This window comes from Triturus cristatus, chromosome 8 (genome assembly GCF_964204655.1).
Source record: "Triturus cristatus chromosome 8, aTriCri1.1, whole genome shotgun sequence".
Lineage (NCBI taxonomy): Eukaryota > Metazoa > Chordata > Amphibia > Caudata > Salamandridae > Triturus > Triturus cristatus.
In genome coordinates, this window is record NC_140591.1 from 368,266,723 (window position 1) to 368,287,433 (window position 20,711).

Here is a 20,711-nt window from a genome sequence, read left to right on the forward strand (position 1 = left end):
ACTTTATGAATGCTATAAACATGAGCCACTATACTCTGGCTGGGATACAATTTAAAGGCACAGCTGTGACATGGAGAAGGAGAAGTGCCTTTGTTATGTAGGAAAACCTATTTTACATTTTCGGTCATCCCTAAAATGTACCTTATAAGCCAAAAAAGTGAAGAAGTTCCAAGGTAAAACCTTGGCAAGGTGATAAATCCAACCCAGCAGCAAAGGGACCTAGGCAGCTATGACAACCAGCTTTGTTTTTCTTGGAGCTTTTGGTACCAAAACCAAAAAAAAAACAACTGCAAAGGACTCTTGCAGACATTGTCGCACTGGAGGATTATGACTTCTAGGTAATTACTATGTCGTAATTTAAAAACCTTGAGCAGGACAATCCACTTGGTGTACATGGCCTCCCCTCCAATGCGGTCACCCTGAAAACGCACTAAGGTCCCAGTTAACTGCAAACTGTTATTTCTCATTGGTGTCTTATGATTTTTAGCTACTTTTTGTCTCAAAACTTTTTTTTAAAATCATATCTCTGGTTACCCTTATTCAATTTAGTGCCGTTTAGCTCATTACATTTATTTATATTGTTCTCCATTGGTTTAGGAATGTTGTGTGAACTTCTTGACTTTAAAACGTTTGGTTCTGCTTGAAGTTAATATTCACTTGTCTGGGGAGTTAGTGCTAATTTTGCCTTAGCTTCCAGGGGCAGAGCTTCTCTAACAAATGTGTTGTGGCTCACCCAGGTTGTGTTAATTAAGCTGATAATGGTTCCCCCTTACCAAATTAATTACCAGTTTCTGATAATGGATTAATGCCATTGCTAATATGCTTCCATATAGACCAGTTCCTTTTAAAACATTTTGAAGCAAAAAAGGTGGACTTAGTGGAGTCTGTCATATCTTCCTTTTGACTCACACCAAGCCCATAGTATTATGCCTATGTCTGTTCATTACTTCCCGCCCATCTCATTGATGACATAGGTTTATATAAAGATGATTACGCCCTTACATTTTCATATGAATGAACTTTAATGGTGCCTCACAACAGATACGCCACTTGTGAAAATCAGTAAATTTTCATGTTGAGACTAAGCACACTGAATTCTGTAGCACTTCACGTCATACTTAAAGCCAACACTTTGAATGTGCTTTACAGCTGAGTGTGTTTACAGTTGAATGTCTATGCGCTATCCACCAACCTCTAGAGAAAACATTACATTCAGAATAGAATCCGCTGGTGGGATATTCGACATCCTAGAATGGAGGAAACTCCCTTTGTGGATACACTCCTCCAGAGGTAGCATTTCTTCTATAAATTGCAAGAGGTTCACTTACCATCAACTTTAAAACAGGCTCTTTCTCTCTCCTAACATTTCATTTTATAAAAGCTATTAGTTGATTTTATTTAATAATCAGTTTTAAGCATCACTGACCAAAAAATGATGTATATAATAGTATTAGCTACATTTATTATCGGACCTTCATGCATAACTGTTCCTACTTTTACAGCTCTTTGTTGCTCAGTCTTCTCTCCATCCACTCCTCTTGATGTCTTATAATCCAACACTCGGGCATATTTATAAGCCCCTTTGCATTGCTCTTGCGCCACGCAACATTTTGCAAGGGTACCTGCATTGGTGCTAGGCTTCCAAAACCGCTCCAGCGCAACGGAAAGGGATAGGGATGCTCTATATTGGATCCTTATGGTGCATTTCTGCCCTTTCCCTGTGACGAAGGGTAGCGCAGCAAGGTGACTTGCTCTACTGCCCTGTGCCACAAATGTCATAAATATGCCCCTTTGTCTACTTCTTTAGGTGCAATGGAAAAAGTGGGATGGAAAGTGCTGTGACATAAAAAGATAACTAAGGAACCCCTAAAACAACGTGGCCTATGTAAACAAGGTTAATGCCTGTTACATGTGTACTCCTATCCTGTGGCAGCTAAATTGCTAAATAAATCTATTGTTTGTTGATCCATTGGAATGTGCAAGCAGTGAGATCTAAGAACGTCTTCTACTTTATGAAGATTTAACTATAGGTCTAGTTATATTGTGGTTTTACTTTTGTAGTTTTGAGTGGGTTTTTAAATATTGTTTAGCTGAACTTGGTTGTGCCCCCTAGAGGTGGGTCTTGCGATCATGCAGTGATCTGGCATCTCTGGGGAAATAGACTGTGCATTATATTTATTCTTGGTAATTGTTGATTTACACTATCAACAAATAACGATACAATTTTTATTTTTGAAATAAATGATTTTGGGATTTTGGCTGATTTAAAACTCTGAAAACTGGATGCTGGATGAAACACATGATTTATATGTTTATAATACAGCCTCAGGATCACACAGTTCATCGTTTATTCCGACTGACTTAATGTTAAAATACAATTTGGAACTTGGGTGCCTAAACAAGACTATACATTTGTCAAAATCACCCATAACAACCACAGTGAACATATGAAATGGAAATGCTCTTTCCTTCAAGGAGGAAAATGCACTAGAATAGAGAACACTTCACCTAACACAAATGTAAAGTATCACAGTCCCTGCACTGCTTTCAAATAAACAGTGGCCCACAGGCTTGGTATAAAACTTCTTAGCGGTCATTACACTGGCTTTCAAGTCAACACAGAACCACACAGACATGGCCCAACAATGCAAAATAAACTTTAACTGTGTGACCTGCTCAGGCAAACAACACAGGGTGTCCTGCAAGTCTTGAAGTTACTACTTTAGCTGCTTCTTTGTACAGCAGTAGAGTTTGCTGTCATTAAAGGGCCCATGGTTAATTGTATGCATATTAACTCCTAAACAGATACACCCTCTATGACCAGGAAGACCAGAATTAGTCTCAGAATAGACTCTAATACCACATTTATTAACCCACTTGTTTTTGGTATCGCAAGATAAAGGCACAGGCTTGGAATAATAGAATACCGAGCCCCGACGATACATGTCTCATCCTGTCCTAAGTTGAAAATCTGCATTCAGTGAATCTTCGCCATTTGTTTATGAATAGAGCAGCAGGAAGGTGTATTAAAAGCTCACAATTAACCTTTTATGTGCTACAACCAAATCTTAATGAGGAGCATACATATCCCAATGCTTCTCTCAGACATGGGTGTGGGACTGGACTGCTGGAAAGAGGAGTTTGAGTGCAGAGAAATGAGACAGCCAGGGAGTCAAGGCAAACAATGAAAGTTACTCGTAAGAGCAAATTCAAGACAATGTACACAGAGGAGACTTAGCAGCAGGAAAGCCAGAAGCAAGAATGGATAATAGAAATGAACGTGGGAAGGAAATAAATAAAATCCAAATTCTTACAAGTATTGGAAAAATATCAACATCACGATTTATTACAAACATGAGTGAACACTCAACCACTGATTTTAACCATTTTTTTAAAACGTTGGCAAACACTGAAACTGAAACCACCACTAGAATCCACAACGTACTGTAAACAGAAAAGTCAAATCATGAATATATTTAGTCACCATAACCTGTATCCTTAAAATACTCTATAAATAAACAAATTCACTTTACACATGAGTTCCCTGCCTAACCTGAAGACTGAATATATTACAACTTTTAGAATCTCCACAATATTGTTCTATCTGTATTCTGACCACTCTCTCAGTTTGAAATCACCTACCTTTTCAGAGAGACTGGGAAAATGTATTGCCTTGCAGTCTCTGTCCATCTCTTAGTTAATGTGCGAATTGAAGTAGTGTGTGTCTTTATTTAGATTTCTAACCCTGTTTCTCTTGATACCCCATTGGGCCTGGAAGAAAGTTAGAGGAGGGGATGTGACAGCGTTTGTTTTGCAGGACTCCTCTGACTTTTTACACCTACATCCAATCCGGACATCTGTCCTAAATAACAATAAAAATGCATGTACTTCTTATCCTTCAAGTACAAACATTACCGAGATGCTTGCGGCTTCCCTTTCTTTCACTGTTTCTCAGTGAGGAGCTGGAAATCATTAACTGCTGTCCCTAGTAGGTATCTGTGGATAGAAGTACAGACGATTGGACGGAAAGATCCGTCCTTTTGAGAAGCATAAATAAAAATGTGCAGCCGTCCTACTGCACGGACGCGCGCACATGAACATTCACCGAATGATTTACCAGCCCCATTTCTTATCTCATCAATTGTGTCACATTTGGCAAAATAACTTTTTCTCAAACAAGGAGCTCTTTGAGCCTAGAGATGCAATTGTTGTGTGGTGAGCTCCTAACGCGGGGTAGAAAGGAAAGCTTCATTTATTTATTTCAAACAGATTGCTAAAAAAAATGCGGAACAGAGGGAATCCGTCATGTCCATACCTCTCGGCTCACCTGCCTTAATCGATTTTGCTGCTAGTAGTGAGCAAACCTGCAAATTCATAGCCAGAGCTGAGCCAACAAACTTCATATAAAATTATGACAAACTCTCTCTCAGTTTTAACAGCCGCGAGTGAACCGAGAGACACTCTTTTGCCATATAAGGCCAATATTTTTCTTGTATGCTCATCAACATTAATATATGCTAAACCATGCATAAGTGGGGATTTATTTATATACCACACAACCTGACCTGAACAGAACTGATTTCCTTCAAGCTGGCCTCCGATTTTTCAAAATAGTAAAGTAATTTGATTTTGTGTGGGATCACACAGGGTTAAGAGGGAAGCTGGAAGTTGAACCCAGGGTTTCTGGTTACACACTGTGCAGTTCTGCCAGTGGATCAACATCTCCTAGCTCCCTTTGGCCACTAAAGCATTCAGTTATTTCTCTACCTACAGTATGTTTAATATATTCAAATAGGAAGGAAATAGCAAAACCCTTGCAAACAAGAGATAGTCCCACACAGCACGGCCGTACAGTGGAAGACTATTTATCCATTTATACATACTTTTCAATCGCAATAATCCTTTTGATAAAATCATGTTTTCTTTTATTGGATGATCATCATTATTTTCCATACACTTTTACCCGGGTAGTTCCTATTCTACAGTCTTTTCATTTGAATTTAACATATCTCAGTAGATCCCTATGCATTTTATACTTAGCTCACGTCCTTCTCCAGACATGGGTATTTCAGAGATTCTGATGCTAAGGATGAAACATTCTCCATTGAAACGATTAGAAGGCGAGTTGATTGATCGAAAGCAAGTATAACTTATGAAGGAGGGAAAAAGGTAGTGTCTGGGATGATTGGCTCACCGCCTCCAATGGGCTAAGGGCCGAGCTTTGACCAGTCCAAACATTGAGGTTTTAGCCTTACATCACTTGCCCACCTTCTTATTTGCTGCTGTGTACTATTGGTTGAAATGTGATTTCAGTGTCCATATTTCACAGGATTATTGGTTTAAGGGTATTTTAAACTGCATCAATGAAAACATTCGATGTAATCTGCACAGACAGAATTTAAAAGAAGGTGAGCACAACATGCATGCTTTATGTTCTGGATGTATGCAGAGGAGATGTGGAAGTACACTTGTTGCTCACTTTACTGACAGTTTCGGGCATCTGCTGTCCTCATGTGGTCCCACAAATTGGCCAAAGATTTTTGAATGTCAGTAGAGATAACCATAGCCTCAAAATGTCCCCATGTCATGTTCCACACCTTCAGCTAGACCTACCTTTTAAGCATGCAGTTTGTAATTGTAGGGTTATAGGGATTACTACCATTGATGAAGCATTGAAGTGCACGCTATTCCGGAACCCAAAGGAATTAGTGGTGGATTAGTATAGGGAAATATACATTGTTAATTTGAGTGGTGGCCATGGGAGTCTGTTAGTTTGATTAAAAAGAATTAAGGAGGGATAGAAAAGGGAAGAGTCTAGATAGTGGTATATGGGAGTTTATATTAGTCAGATGAGGTTTGAGATGAGTCAAAGGAGGGAGAGAGTAGAGAAGAGTCTAGAAAGGGTTATTAGGGAGAACATAGCAGTAAAATGAGGGTTGAAGTAGATCAAAGAGGGACAGAGGAGGAAAGAGTCCAGAAAGATTTATACAGGAGATCATAGTAGTAGAATGAGGTTTGGGATGAGTCAGAGAGTGGAGGTAGTGTATAAATTGAGAGATGTATAGTATGCGACACAGAGTAGTGCATTGGAGGGAGTTGAAGCCTTTTTTTAAATTTCTTTCTACAGTAGGAGTAAAGTAATAAATATATAGATACATAATTCATAGAAAGGGTATACAGGTAGAAGGAAAATAATAAAGAAATATAAAATTGTATTGCATAAAGTTCCATATGTGCGGGTATGAATAGATAGTTAGAAATTCAGACTTTCAGATGTTGCTGTAAGTCCAAGGTAATTTTTTTGTGTATTTTTGTAAGTTTGCTTACGTTTTCATCAATATTTTAAAAGTGAAGCATATATAGATAAAATTGTTTGATCACATTTGCATATTGTAACAGAGAAATAGACCCATAAGCATCTAATCAAATAACTTGTATGAAAACTATGCACTGACCTATATACATGTGAGGCATAAAATAGTGCATATATATATATATATTCCAACCAAATCCGACTTCTTATCAAAATCAGACACCGACACTGGAGATGCTTTTCAGCCATCCGGCTTGGGTATTTATTCTTCGCGTTACGCGTTTCGGGACAACTCCCTTGATCACACAATCACATGCGAACAAATCAGTTTCTTTTAAAACCAAGACACAAAGTCACATGATTAGTTCCTCACTAAACATGGTAAACATCTAATACTGTTTTTTCAACCGATTTGCGCCTTAATGATATGTTATCTTGACAGTGCATATATATATGTCCCAAAATATCCAATTTCAATGCGCTCTTAGTCACCAAGAAAAAGCCAAGTCCAGAGAAGTGCCGATAGGGGTGTTTATTACTCACAACGCGTTTCAACTCGTTGCAGAGTCTTGATCACGTGAGGATAGTGTGTGCAAGAAAGTTAGATAAAGAAGGCAGAGGGCACGCAAGCGAAGGAATAGAAGAATCAGAATATTCCAACGATGGAAAAAGAGGCAGGTCAAGGGGCGCAATGGGAAGCAGAAGAACACGCCCGAGGAAAATGCATTAATGGATCCTGAGATGGTGAATAGAACTATCATTAATCTCTCTAAAAGACCCTTATGTGAGATTGAGAAGCGCAACTTATGCTTAGGACTTTCTTTTTGTCCCTCTAGGCAATTCGATTATACAGGCACTAGAATTGACTTATTCAAATTCTCCAGAAAACTAAAACTGAAGAAGTGGCATAGACTAAAAAGACTAGACCATTCTAATAAAGCCACAAGGGAGTCCTCTATATCTAAGAGCAATGTAAATATTGGAGATATTGACACTCTCATTACCATGCTAGAACTGGGGCAGGAAACAGAAACAAATTACAACACCAATACTGACAACCGACATTTACACAACACTGTCCCCACGGAAGCAAGCCCAACTACCACTCAAATGTTGGACAGATTGGACATTACTCCAGACGCCTCTGTGCATTCAGGCTTTAGACCGAAATCTACATTCCTACCCATGTTGCCGCATGACAACATTGACACTTTTCAAGATGTGGTCAGCAAAACACTCTGCACATATAGACACAAAAAGAACCGGTATTACAAGTCCAATCTGTCATTACAACAGAAATCACTACTCAAATCACTTAGTGAGGACGTTAATATCATCATACGGCCTGCCGACAAGGGCGGCAATGTGGTGATTATGGACAGAGAGGACTACATCTGTGAAGCCAATAGACAACTCTCTGATACTAGATACTATGTACCCATTGATATAGCTACATATAATACCAGCATTACCACCATCTGGGACATGCTTATCACCTGGCAAGACAAAGGCATTCTAGAATGGGAGGAATATTGTTTCCTTAAAAATGATCATCCCATTCTACCTGTCCTGTATCTGTTACCTAAGGTACACAAAGATCGCACGAAACCACCAGGGCGACCCATCATGTCATCAAGGGGCTGTGTAACAGAGCACATATCCAAATATGTTGATCACTTCCTGAGGGACTTTACAATCAAGTTGCCAAGCTATGTTAGGGACACGAAAGATTTCCTAGGCAAAATTAATAATCTACATTTAGATCAGAAATGCTTACTGATTACCCTAGATGTACAGTCTTTGTACACAATTATCGATCACAAACAGGGCCTTACGGCGTGTGAATATTTTCTGAACAACAGACCCATACACTACAGAGAACCCAGCAAAATGATTCTTAGTATGATAGAATTCTGCCTTGCTAACAACATTTTCCTCTTTGACGGTACCCTGTACAGGCAAACTACGGGTACCGCGATGGGTTCATGTTTCGCGCCAAGTTTCGCGAATTTGTTCATGGGGTATTGGGAAGAGGAGGTGTTCACGGATCCAACCTAAACCAAATATCTAGAACATACAGAGATGTGGCTGAGATACATTGATGATTTGTTTTTAATTTGGAAGGGTACTGAATTGGAAGCCATTGAATTTATTGAACAACTTAACATTAACAACTACAACATTGTCCTCACAGGTACCATCAGTGACACCTCAGCTGAATACCTTGATGTCAAACTTAGCATTAAGGACAATACTGTGTTTACCACCTTATTCAGGAAATCCACAGCAGGGAACAGTATCCTACATGCTCTGAGCAGCCATCCAGATACTCTCAAATGGAGTATCCCATATGGTGAGCTGCTCAGAGCAAAAATGAACTGTAACACAGAATCAGCATATCAACTTGAGAGTACCCACATGTTGGAGCGCTTCAGAGCTAGAGGTTATCTTAATTGGGTGTTGACCAAAGCCAAAAGCCGAGCAGATAGGATGTCATCCTTTCCAACGATACTTCTCCCATCACCACTGAAGAAACTGAAACTAGGATTATCATGACATACAGTGCAGATTCTCGCAAAATACAAGGCATTCTGAACAAGAACTGTGATATCCTCAAAGCAGATACCATTATTGGAGATCTCATCCCCAATGGATCCAGCATCACCTATAGAAAGGGGAGAAATTTTAGAGATCAGCTTTTACACAACGATGTTACTATTTATCCCAAGAAACAAGAACATGGCCTGCTAGGATTCTTTCCATGTGGCCACTGCAAGGCCTGCAAGAATAGTCATTTTTGCAAGAAAGTTAACTGTAATGGTATACACAAAGAAATCACGCAATTCCTTACTTGCAGCTCTACTTTTGTGATCTATGTGATCGAATGCCCATGTAAGTTGTGGTACATCGGTAGCACAACCCTCATGGCAAAGAAACGCGTATTGGAACACTACCGTGCCATCGTACATTCTGATGAAAAATATGCAGTAGCACGTCATTTCAGTGTAAAACATTTCTCTAATCCTGGTCTTTTGAGATTCTTTATCCTAGAACAAATTCCTAGTAACCCTAGGGGCGGTGATAGAGTTCTGAAATTGAGACAAAGAGAATCCAAATATATTGTGGACTTTCAGACCAAACACCCTGGGGGATTGAATCAAGATGAGGAGATGGCAATACACTTGAAGGAATGAATCAGTTAACTTGTTTTTGTATATTTTTGTATATTTTGTGCAAACTTGTATATCCTTGACTCAATTTGCTGTATTAATGGCACATGTTTAGTCTTTTGACTATGGTTTTAGTATTTGATACCTTCTCTGATTCCCCCACATGAAGTTCAATTTATCTGATTGAACCTCATACTGTATAGCTGAACCATGCCAGCTGCTGTTTGTTCTTTCTTTCCTGTTTCTTCTCCTACATGTTCCCTGTGCACCAGAAACAGTCACACTGATTTCATAAACATGTATTAACTTGTTATGTCACTATAATTTTTCTATTATTCTAAGAACTGTTCTGTTTTTTCTTTATTCACAGGAGGGAAGGAAGGGGCCCAACCACCAGCGAGCACTTTCACGGGCATCCTACCCTTTCCCCCGCTCTTTTTCACTTAACATGGATGAAGTTTGTACACAGTAGGTGATGCTGATGAAATTTGTACATTGCTGTGGATATATTTCCAGACGGACTATTTTGTTTTCATGTGATCTATGTGTATCGACTTACAGGCACTTGCCAGTACTTGCCAGTACATGTGTTGGATTACAGGGTATGCTTAATGTAAACGAGTCAGCATATTGGGTCATTGCTACGAGAGATACACAAGCCCATAGCAATATAATTGTACGTATTGGTATGTACTCTGATGTCATCTCTCACACTATGTGTTTCACGCTTGTGCAGTCCTATTATTTAGGGTTTGTTTGAAAAGCAGTATTATGATAACGACTTGTTTGACAAAATGATCCGGAATTATTATGTTCAATCATTACATGGCCATGACATCAATTGTAACTTATGAACTCTGAATATATGTACGTTTACATGAGTTATCTGTCTATTTTGACCATTCCAAGATGTCTGCCATGGTGGCCACAGGATATGTTATTCAGTCCTTGTGGTCCTTTTTTGATTTTCACCTACGAAAAACTTTATCTAACTTTCTTGCACACACTATCCTCACGTGATCAAGACTCTGCAACGAGTTGAAACGCGTTGTGAGTAATAAACACCCCTATCGGCACTTCTCTGGACTTGGCTTTTTCTTGGTGACTGAGAGCGCATTGAAATTGGATATTTTGGGACATTAACGAGCCGGCGTGCTCCGCCGGCATTTGCGCCACCTCTCTCGGGGTCCAGCTGTCCAGAAGGAGCAACTACTTGGTATATATATATATATTGCATGATTAAGGCAGGTGATGCCGAAACGCGTAGCAATGGAGTGATAACAATAAATCTGTGAATCCAGCAAAAGTCGTTGGTGTCGGTGTCCTCTCTTTTGTGGAAGATAGGACTTGGTGGTTGATATATATATATATATATATATATATATCATATATATAATATATATATATATATTTTCTTGCCCACCGCTTGACGAATCACCCAGAGACTTTCAAGATAGGAGCGGACCGGGGCTGGCCAAACGTTTGGAAAATTTCGTGAAGATTCGTCAACCGGCGCCAGAATTATTGGGAATAGAATGTTGCGGATTTCATATGGTAAATAGGTCCTAACTATAACTGCCTACTGGCGACCGCCAGTAGGTAATATATATATATATTTCACTGTATTTAATCTCGTTGGTCTTTGGCCATGTCATGTGATCAAGACCGGGTTTTCCGGTCAAAACACGTCATGCTGCTGTCATTAGAGGATTAAAAGCACTTTGTTTTCACCATACTCATGGAGTGGTCTGTTCCTGATTATTGTGCTATCTGCATGGTTTCAGGATTGTGAAATTGATATATATATATATATATATATATATATATATATATATATATATATATATATATATAGATAGATAGACGAGATTCGCCACCAACACCAGTCTCCCACGGACCAAAGGACGAAGAGCGGACCACCAAAGATCAGTGCAAATTCCAAATTTATTTACGTGCCAAGCAAGTCTGCGTTTCGACCCCAACTCGGGTTTTGATCACATGACGCCTTGCGTAATCAAACAGAGACTTTTAAAGGGATAGGTGCAGGGATATGACGACACAAAGTCAAAGTGCAAATGCATAGTAACTGAAAAGTTACTTCAAGCAGCAAATGTTGTTCAATTGTATGTGCAAATTTCACGCATTAAAACACAATCAATAAATAAATGAATTTGTGTATTTGTGTATAAATATATAAATATATAAATATGCTGTTAAATACTAAAACAATTGTTATAAAATCACAATATATTAAAAGAAAGCAGCAACAGACACGGTTGGTTGAGTAGTTGTAAAGTACTTACATAGTTGTAACAGAAAGAGACAATGTAGCAATTAAAATCTAATATGTTGTGCCAATTGGTTTTTAAATACAGCTAAAATTGCTTACTCCTATTTTGTAAATGTGTCTATCTGTATCTTAGTCAATCACAACCTGCTGTAATGCGTGAATTCATTAGTGCTGCTTATGCGCTGAACAATCTTGCCCAAGTGGGCCTTCTTGGACTCGTGTCTATCATCTAATGTCCCAATATTAAAATCCCTATAGTCAATCTTAAATATGTGCAAAAAAAAGTGCAAAAAATTGATAACTAAAATAATATGAATATTTCAAAAGAGGATCAGCTTACATATTCAAATTTCAATTTAAAAAAATAGTCATTCTTTACATAATAAATCATATATACAAAAGGCCACTGCTGTAAACATACATAGTAAATGTGAGCCCACATTCAATTATGAAATCCAATTTTATGGAGTACTCAGAGACATGTGTGAAAATCTTCGCTGGCATTCAATCCCAAAGGTTGTTTCGTATCTAATTCTAAGATGTAACGGGTTTCAAGTAAGCGCAATTTGGCTTTTCGATTACCTCCACGTTTCAGTGGTAATATGGTATCAATTACATAATATTGAAGATAAGTGGGATTGCTATCGTGTTTCAACTCAAAATGCCTAGCGACTGGGTACGTCTGATCTTTGCAGTTAATTGCTCTTATGTGCTATTCTCTTGTGGGCCGGAAGTTTGGTACTTCCGATGTATTTGAGCCCACAAGGACACTCCAGCACATAAACCGCAAATTCGGTCTTACAAGTCAACCTCTTATTGATCATGCAGTGGTTGTCAGAGTGCGTCTCCACAGGTGGGAACCTTGGAGCTTTGATTTTTACGCTGCCGCCCAGCCACGGGAGATGCACCACCCGCAAATTTGGGGCCACGGAACTCCGAATCACGGAGTCTCAATGTGGAGGCATCCATGGAGGATTGACAAGCCGGATGTGCGAGTGGAGGCCCATTGGTGGGCTTGAAACATCTCAGACAGCGGCACACAACTGAGGCACATACTACAAGACTCGCAAACCAACGCGGACTCATTCGAGTCGCCCATTTGAGGGCTCATATTTTTAAGTGGGAGGTGTGGCCTCTACGTCAAAATGACTGTAGTGCCTCTGAAGAGTGCAATGAGCACGAAACGCATCAGGTGTGAATCAACAGGCATGCTGTAAACTGGATCCGCTCGCCGATCTGGCTTTTACCTCATGAAGATTGCTGCAGTGGATGTCAGAGTGCGTCTCCACAGGTGGGATCCTTGGAGCTTTGATTTTACGCAGCCTCCCAGCTGCGGGAGATGCACCACCCAGAAATTTGGGGCCCCGGAGCTCCGAATAACGGAGTCACAATGTGGAGGCATCCATGGAGGATTGACAAGCCAGATGTGCGAGTGGAGGCCCATTGGTGGGCTTGAAACATCTCAGACAGCAGCACACAACAGAGGCACACACTACAAGACCCACAAACGAACACAGACTCCTTCGAGTCGCTCATTTGAGGGCTCATATTTTTAAGTGGGAGGTGTGGCCTCTAAGCCAAAATGACTGTCGCGCCCCTGAAGAGTGCAATGAGCACGGAACGCGTCAGGCGTGAATCGACAGGCATGCTGTAAACTGGATCCGCTCGCCGATCTGGCTTTTACCTCATGAAGGTTGCTGCAGTGGATGTGCGTCTCCACAGGTGGGAACCTTGGTGCTATGATTTTTACGCGGCCGCCCAGCCTCAGGAGATGCACCACCCGGAAATTTGGGGCCACGGAACTCCCAATCACGGAGTCTCAATGTGGAGGCATCCATGGAGGATTGACAAGCCGGACGTGCGAGTGGAGGCCCATTGGTGGGCTTGAAACTTCTCAGACAGCGGCACACACCAGAGGCACACACTAGAAGACCCACAATCCAACGCGGACTCATTCGAGTCGCCCATTTGAGGGCTCATATTTTTACGTGGGAGACTTGGCCTCTATGCCAAAATGACAGTCGCGCCTCTGAAGAGTGCAATGAGCACGAAACGCGTCAGGTGTGAATCAACAGGCATGCTGTAAACTGGATCCGCTCGCCGATCTGGCTTTTACCTCATGAAGGTTGCTGCAGTGGATGTCAGAGTGCGTCTCCACAGGTGGGATCCTTGGAGCTTTGATTTTACGCAGCCTCCCAGCTGCGGGAGATGCACCACCCAGAAATTGGGGCCACGAACTCCGAATCATGGAGTCTCAATGTGGAGGCATCCATGGAGGATTGACAATCCGGATGTGCGAGTGGAGGCCCATTGGTGGGCTTGAAACGTCTCAGACAGCAGTACACAGCTGCGGCACACACTACAAGACCCACAAACTAATGTGGACTCATTCGAGTCGCCCATTTGAGGGCTCATATTTTTAAGTGGGAGGTGTGGCCTCTATGCCAAAATGAATGTTACGCCTCTGAAGAGTACAAGGAGCATGAAACGCTTCAGGCGTGAATCGACAGGCATGCTGTAAACTGGATCCACTCGACGATCTGGCCTTTACCTCATGAAGGTTGCTGCAGTGGATGTCAGAGTACGTCTCCACAGGTGGGAACCTTGGAGCTTTGATTTTTATGCGGCCACCAAGCCGCGGGAGATGCACCACCTGGAAATTTGGGGCCCCGGAACTCCGAATAACGGAGTCTCAATGTGGAGGCATCCATGGAGGATTGACAAGCCGGATGTGCGAGTGGAGGCCCATTGGTGGGCTTGAAACATCTCAGACAGCTGCACACAACAGAGGCACACACTACAAGACCCACAAACCAACACAGACTCATTCGAGTCGCTCATTTGAGGGCTCATATTTTTAAGTGGGAGGTGTGGCCTCTAAGCCAAAATGACTGTCGCGCCCCTGAAGAGTGCAATGAGCACGGAACGTGCCAGGTGTGAATCGACAGGCATGCTGTAAACTGGATCCGCTCGCCGATCTGGCTTTTACCTCATGAAGGTTGCTGCAGTGGATGTCAGAGTGCGTCTCCACAGGTGGGAACCTTGGTGCTATGATTTTTACGCGGCCGCCCAGCCTCAGGAGATGCACCACCCGGAAATTTGGGGCCACGGAACTCCCAATCACTGAGTCTCAATGTGGAGGCATCCATGGAGGATTGACAAGCCGGACGTGCGAGTGGAGGCCCATTGGTGGGCTTGAAACTTCTCAGGCAGCGGCACACAACAGAGGCACACACTAGAAGACCCACAATCCAATGCGGACTCATTCGAGTCGCCCATTTGAGGGCTCATATTTTTACGTGGGAGACTTGGCCTCTATGCCAAAATGACAGTCGCGCCTCTGAAGAGTGCAATGAGCACAAAACGCGCCAGGTGTGAATCGACAGGCATGCTGTAAACTGGATCCGCTCGCCGATCTGGCTTTTTTCTTCATGAATGTTGCTGCAGTGGATGTCAGAGTGCGTCTCCACAGGTGGGGACCTTGGAGCTTTGATTTTTACACGGCCTCCCAGCCGCGGGAGATTTATCACCCGGAAATTTGGGGCCACGAACTCCGAATCACGGAGTCTCAATGTGGAGGCATCCATGGAGGATTGACAAGCCGGATGTGTGAGTGGAGGCCCATTGGTGGGCTTGAAACGTCTCAGACAGCGGTACACAACTGCGGCACACACTACAAGACCCACAAACCAATGGGACTCATTCGAGTCGCCCATTTGAGGGCTCATATTTTTAAGTGGGAGGTGTGGCCTCTATGCCAAAATGACTGTCGCGCTTCTGAAGAGTGCAATGAGCACGAAACACGTCAGGCGTGAATCGATAGGCATGCTGTAAACTGGATCCGCTCGCAGATCTGGCTTTTACCTCATGAAGGTTGCTGCACTGGATGTCAGAGTGCGTCTCTACAGGTGGGAACCTTGGAGCTTTGATTTTTATGTGGCCACCCAGCCGCGGGAGATGCACCACCTGGAAATTTGGGGCCACGGAACTCCGAATAACGGAGTCTCAATGTGGAGGCATCCATGGAGGATTGACAAGCCGGATGTGCGAATGGAGGCCCATTGGTAGGATTGAACCGTCTCAGACAGCGGCACACAACTGAGGCACACACTACAAGACCCACATACCAACGCGGACTCATTCGAGTCGCCCATTTGAGGGCTCATAATTTTAAGTGGGAGGCTTGGCCTCTATGCCAAAATGACTGTCGCGCCTCTGAAGAGTGCAATAAGCACGAAACGCGTCAGGTGTGAATCGACAGGCATGCTGTAAACTGGATCCGCTCGCCGATCTGGCTTTTTTCTTCATGAATGTTGCTGCTGTCACGTACCTGGCGCCAGCCCCCGCTATCCACGTCCCGCAGCCGAAGGAGGCGAACTGGGAAACCTGGAATGCAGTCCTACAGCCGTTACTGTCCGTCTGGAGGGAAGCATGGAGGCAAGCATGGAGGCAGTAAGCATGCCCGCCACGTAAAGAACTACCGCTCCCAGCATTCCGTGCGCCACGTTACGCATGCACCGGAAGCGAAGGGAGAAACTCCCAGCAGGCTATGTAAGCCGGCTGCATCAGGGAGACGCCACAGATTATTGTGAACGGGTTGGCGATTACATCGGCTTGCAGCCGGACCCAGGAGATCTTCAGGGGGGCGCTGTAAGGGTGTCGGGGACACCAACATTCGCTACCTTCCTCTTTTCAAGAAGTTGCTGGCAAGTTCGTGGCTCTGAACTATAATAGTGCTTAGGGGGGGGGGGGGTACTGCTTTGAACACGCTCTAACTGTTGTCTGCAATTGCATCAAGATTACCAGGTGGTATACCAGTCTATATGGAAGATTAGGGTGTGAAGCTCACGCGCTAAGATTACAAACATTGTTATTGATGTATTAAGTGTGTGACGTAACACGCTGGATAAGAAACGAACCTTGTTAATGAATACTAAATATGTGTGACGTAACACGCTGGGAGTGCACAAACTAAAACCCTCTTTGATTAATACCGAGTGTGGGCACAGCGTTCAGCTGGACTCGATGTAAATACTGTGCATGAGTGGACATCTACGTCAAAGGTGCTAAACAAACATACTGTCTGTATGGGTGTGCAGTGAGCATTAAGACACCTACAATCGTATAGTTTGGTCTTCTCCAATATTTGTTTAAATGGAACACTCTGTGTTTTGTTGTCCGTCTTATAGCAGGGGGACCAGTGAGAGGTGGAAGTTGCACCTTCCTCCCTTGTGAAGCACGACCTAAACCCGAGCATGGTGGGTAAGAAGGGGCGCTAATCTGTGAGGATATAACACATTATAAATGGCATTATCATGTAGAAACTGAACGTTGTAAATGTGTATGTAGCATTGTTTGAATATCTTTTTTTTAATGTTTTCAGGTCTCCCTCCCCGCTGTTCCCATCCTTTCCTTCCCCCGATTGACCACCTTAAGCTTCCGTGCTACTATAGCTTCTCGGAATTAAGGGTGTCAATAGGTGGACCCGTTTGAGCAACGAGCCGATCCTGAGAGGCCTTCGAGGGACATGACAAAATAATCTGCCTCAAAATAATATACCTCTCCCGGTTGGTTCGTTGCGATCATGGCCACCTTAGAGGATGTGTTGGCCACCTTAGCACTTTTACAGCAAGATGTGGCAGCCTCTAGGACCGAAACAGCAGCTCTACAAATAAAAGTAGATAATATACAAAAGAATCCCTTCCACGTCCCAGTAGGAAGAGGAACGGAAGCTAGTACCTGGCAATTTGGCACTACCGAGCAGCAGGCGCCAATTACCGTAGAGATTCCCACTCCGATACCTCTGGCCGCACCAGAATGTTTTCAAGGAGACGCCTCCAAGGTTCAAATCTTTCTAACCCATCATTTCACCTGTAGGCCCAAGTCCTTTCAGACTAACCAGGCTCGGGTGGCGTTCATGATTTCTTATTTAACGGGGGACGCAGCACAGTGGGCAGTGCCCTTTGTTCGTAGGGACGACCCCATATTGTACGAGTGGAACGGTTTTAGGAAAGAGTTTGAAACCGTATTCGATCGGAGGGCAGCATCCTTTTCCGCAGATAGGGAGCTGCTAGAGTTACGTCAAGGCAATAAAGAGTTAGTGTTGTATATTAACACCTTTCAGCGCCTAGTGGCGGAAACCCAGTGGCCTGAAGAAAAAAGGGCAGCTCTTTTTTACCAAGGCTTACGAGACGATATGAAGGACGTCTTAGCTCAGATTGACCCTCAACCCTCCCAATGTGCCGATCTTATCAATCTAACGTTGAGGTTGGACTATCGCATGGGAGAACGTTAAGGGGATAGAAGGAGGACGGAAAGGCCCGCACCTCATTTTGATAGAACTAGAAATCCAGGTGCCTTTCCAAATTCGGCCGTTGAACTAATGGAGATAGGCGTGATACGCGCTCCCTTGAGTCAAACGGAACGAGAGACCAGGAGAAAGAATGGCTTGTGCATGTATTGCGGCAAGAAAGGCCATTTTGTGAGGGAATGTCTTAGTAAACCCAGCAATACTGCCACATATAAAAAACCACAGGTGGCATTAACAGAACTAGTGCAGGAAAACTGAGGAACCCAAAGATAAATGAAGGGGAATCTTTGGGTGGGGTGACTGTCCCTTCTCCGCAATCCCGTATTAGTCGTTCCCCCTACCATTTCTTTGTCCCGGTGCGATTGAAGACAGCTACAGGATGGCAAGAGGTAGAAGCCATGATAGACTCTGGAGCCACAGGGCTTTTCATAGATGATAAGGTTGTTAACGAAATAGGATTGAACCTAGAGGCCAAGGACAATCTGGAGGAGGTACTCACGGTAGATGGGACAGAATTAAGTACGGATCCTATTCGATATCACACAGAGCCGGTGTTAATGGGTTGTGGCACAGCCCATCTTGAGACCGTAAGTTTTAATGTGATTCAAGCCCCCCAATATGGTATTATTTTGGGGTTACCGTGGTTGGTACTTCACAATCCCACGGTAGATTGGGTTAAGAGAACCTTAGACTTCCGTAGTCCTTGGTGTCAGGAGCACGGTTGTTTGCGAATAACCCTCCCGGGGCAGGGTTTGGGTCTAGTGCACAACATAGCAACAGCGGCCAAAACCAATGATGCCTTACCAGACTGTTACGTAGCATACGCAGACGTGTTCTGCGAGAAGATGGCAGACTCTCTTCCCCCACATAGGCATTACGACTGCCAAATCGATTTGGTGCCTGGGGCAGTCATTCCCTGTGGAAGGCTTTATGCCTTAACTGAACCAGAAAACACACATTTGAGAGAATACATTGACAAATACTTAGAGAACGGGTTCATACGTCCATCTAAATCCCCTGCTGCTTCTCCCCTTTTTTTTATTCCCAAGGCTAATGGTGAAAAAAGGGCTTGCATAGACTATAGAGCTCTCAATAATGTCACCATAAAGAATAGATACCCGTTACCATTGATTCCTGTTTTATTAGAACAAGTCAAAACAGCCGTCATATTCACCAGATTAGATTTGAAAGGGGCGTATCACCTGGTATGAGTAAGAGAAGGCGATGAATGGAAAACCGCCTTCCGTACCAGGTATGGGCTGTATGAATATACGGTAATGCCCTTTGGCCTTTGCAACGCTCCCGCTGCTTTTCAGTATTTTGTAAATGAAGTATTGCGGGAGTTCTTAGACCTCTTTGTAGTGGCGTACATAGATGACATTTTGATTTATTCTTCTTCTGTTGGTGACCATGTATGCCATGTGAAACAGGTGTTCGAAGCCTTAAGAAGGAATAAACTGTATTGCAAACTCAGCAAATGCGAGTTTCACATGCAAAAGGTGGAGTTTCTGGGGGTAATGTTATCCTCAGGAGGACAAGAAATGTCCGAGAGTAAAATCCTGGCCATAAAAGACTGGCCCAGACCCACCAATATTAAAGACATACAATGTTTTCTTGGGTTCGCCAATTTTTATAGGCGATTCATAACCACTTCTCTTACATTGTGGGCCCAATCACTAAACTCCTGCAAAAAAAGGTCCCGTTCAGCTGGGATGACAAAGCAGAAACTGCATTTCAAACATTAAAACAAGCCTTCACGACAGCTCCCATTTTGGCTCACCCCGATCCGGAAAAACCGTACATTGTAGAGGCTGATGCCTCAAACGTGGCTATAGGGCCATATTATCACAAAGAAAGGAGGAAACCGGCCAATTGCATCCGGTAGCGTATATGTCCAGGAAACTGAACGAGGCAAGAAAGTAGATACACCGTAGCAGAAAAAGAACTTCTCGCTATCAAGGCCGCCTTCAGCGATTGGAGACAGTGGTTAATGGGGGCTAGACATGTAGTAACCGTATATACGGATCACAGGAATCTCCAGTTTATGAGATCCACTAGAATGCTCTCTCCCAGGCAGCTTCGATGGATGCTCTTTTTTTCGGAGTACAACTTTATGGTAACCTATTGACCCGGAACCGACAACAAAAAGGCAGACGCTCTATCAAGACAAGAGACAGACCCTAGAAACACGGTTGAGACGAAGCATTCCATTCTACAGCCACAACAAGTAATTGGGCTGCTACAAACCGATTCCTTCCTACAGGAAGTAGCAAAAGGGGTACGAAGGCGTTATTGGAAGGATTGGATGAAGTGACATACAAAATGGACCTTGGTTAAGGGACTACTGGTAAATAACAAACAGCTGTTAATACCGACCGTGGCCTTACGAAAAGAGGTGTTTCACTGGTGCCATACCTATCATAGTGCAGGACATACAGGAATAGAAAAAACCCTAGACAGAATCCGACGCCAGTTTTGGTGGCCGTTAATGGAAAAAGATGTCAGGAATATGATTCACAAGTGCGAAACTTGTGCACAGTCAAAGACCGAACATGGGAAAACCCATGGGTTGCTTCAACCGCTTCCTACCCCAATGGTGCCCTGGAATACAATCTCACTGGATTTTGT